Source organism: Vespa mandarinia, chromosome 2 (genome assembly GCF_050613455.1).
Source record: "Vespa mandarinia isolate Hongniang chromosome 2, ASM5061345v1, whole genome shotgun sequence".
NCBI classification, from domain to species: Eukaryota; Metazoa; Arthropoda; class Insecta; order Hymenoptera; family Vespidae; genus Vespa; species Vespa mandarinia.
In genome coordinates this window covers 6,322,501-6,325,000 of record NC_140811.1, presented here as the reverse complement: position 1 = coordinate 6,325,000, position 2,500 = coordinate 6,322,501, and the positions used below count along the sequence as shown (strand labels likewise).

The window sequence follows — 2,500 nt, the reverse complement described above, 5'->3', positions numbered from 1 at the left end:
AGAGATGGAACGCGTGATACAATAACGAAGAAGTAATGTGCTTGTGAGACACAACACGAGGGAGAAGGATGATTAATTAGGAAGACAATGATCATAAACGTTCTTCACGTTTACACCATTATTAGTTTCCTAGAAATTAGTATATACAATACGATCCCATTGATAAAAAAATACGAAGAGGAGTCCGTGCTTTCATGCTTAACGACATGAAAAAAAAAAGAAAAAAAGAGAAGAATGTCAAAAATTTGTTAGGCTGCACCGTTTCAACAAAATTCACCGCGCCATCGTCGTACCCCGTTTTTACACTAAGATCATAAAAGGATATACATGATACGTGTGAAGGTCGGAACGGTAGCTTGCGACGTGCATGAAAGAACTCTGGGTTTTATTATAGAGACACGAGGAAAAATGAGGGTCAAATGTTGTTGACGATCGTGGAAAGGAAAGTTTGGCCGTTGAGGGTAATAGATTTTTGGTATGGTCGATGTTGGAACAGCTGAGAGCACTTTAAGGTGGTAAAAAAGACAATTTCTAGACAGTGATATAGCAGGTACTGCACTATCGACAACTCGTCTGGTGGACTGACTGCTGCTGATGCTGCTGAATCCTCTTGTCGAATTTCCATTCGAAGGACTGGGTCTGTATTCTTGGCTCCAGGAGCAATAGTTATTATAACATCCTCCCGTTCCTGCTTTTTCAAAAGACCTTACACGGGCGAATTAACTTTCCATAAAAGTGAAATCAAATAGGGGAACATTTAGGAAAATTATCCCAAGTGAAAATTCACATCCCGTAACACTCTTGTGAATTTTTCTAACCTTTGTGGAACGTCTTGTCGAAGGTGTGCCGTGGACTTGACGGGTCCCAGCTGTTGGCAGGGTGGTGTAATGATCGGATAATGACAATGAGATTCTATCGAACGACATTTTACATATCGGGATTTGGGATGGCGAGGTACAAACGGGGCGTAGAACACAGAGATATAAATTTTACCTACTCAATCATCCACGCTTACTGCAATAACATTTGTGTGAAGTGGCATTGTAAGAAGTGAATTACAAAGGGGGTAGAAAGAGACAGAAAGAAAGGTGACAGAGAGAAAGAGACAGTCACAGAAAGAAAGAAATTAGATGGAGAGACAAAGAAAATAAGAGAAAGAGAGAGAGAGAGAAAGAGAGAGACGTTGCTTGGGAAGAGACAATGTTTTCTGTAAAAGAAAAATTAGATTCGTCCACAACAAATACAAAAGATGCGACGAGTAAATGGAAAAGTAAAAGTAAAATCAAAAAAATAATTGAAAGGAAACAATGGATTAGAGATTTGTAAAAAATTTCAATGTCGTAATTATTCAATTAGACGATCAAAACGGTATATAACATAGATGATAGAAATTTTATTTTGCGATAAGTACGTTTAAACGGAGAATATTTATTATGAAGATAGAATGTATTGCATGCTAGTAGTGCGGTTACGGTATTTATACATTGTATATATGCATATGTATGTATGCGTATGTGTACGATAAAATGGGATCGATCGAAATGCGCATCGGTCATTGATTTTATTTGTTTATTGCAAACAGAGAGAGAAAGAAAGAAAGAGAGAGACAGAGAGAGAGAGAGAGAGAGAGAGAGAGAGAGAGAGAGAAAGAGAGAGAGAGAGAGAGAGAGAGAAAGAGATAGACAGACATGGAGAGACAGATAGATGGATAGACATAGAAATACAAAGTGAGTGATAGAAAGAGAGAAAGACAAAGATAAAGAAAGGGATCACGTTTATATAGAAGCTTCGTGTGACGAGTCGTGATGTTCCAGCAGTTTACGCTTTATTATGTCTTCGTACAATATGCTGTCGTAATAACGCCGCCGTTGTTGCTGCCGTTGCGGTTGCTGTTCTCTCTCGTAATGCACACACACAGTCGTAGAGAGACGTCTAAGAGATACGAAAGATGTTCGGCCGAAGTCGTCGAAACTAGAAATCTACGTATATACGTATGTACGTACGACTTGCGCGTTGGCATTTAAATTAATGCCCTTATAGAGTATAATGCTTCATCTGGTGCTTTTCATTCGCTTATGCATTATTATTATTATTATCATTATTATCATCATCATCATCATCATTATCAACATCATTATCATCCTCATCATCATTATAATCTTTATTTGTTATTTGTCATACCATTTTCTTATCGCGTAAGAATGAAATTTGTATCAGATATTCCGCGAGATATATCGGATAAAAAGGATAAAAAATAAAAAAAAAAAAAAAATAAAAAAAAAATAAAAAAAGGGTAGCTCACCCGTTGCCCCTTCCCTTGTCATCCGATACGATTGAATATAAGCGGATAGTTTGTCGAATGCGATTTCGATCCGCGATTTACTATTGAATAATGCATCTTCGCTCGGCCGACCAAGCAGGAATATTTCATAGCGTTGTTCGATACCGTCGAAATACTATCCCTCAGTGAATAATCCTTATAGTACAATAAATAGGCTAG

The 2,500-nt window shown here is 37.6% G+C and overlaps 1 protein-coding gene across 11 annotated transcripts in view; it reads right to left on the bottom strand.

The window, feature by feature from the left end:
- The window catches only part of CASK (peripheral plasma membrane protein CASK), a 127,391-nt gene that overhangs the window by 10,742 nt on the left and 114,149 nt on the right, over positions 1-2,500 (bottom strand). The window lies entirely within an intron of this gene.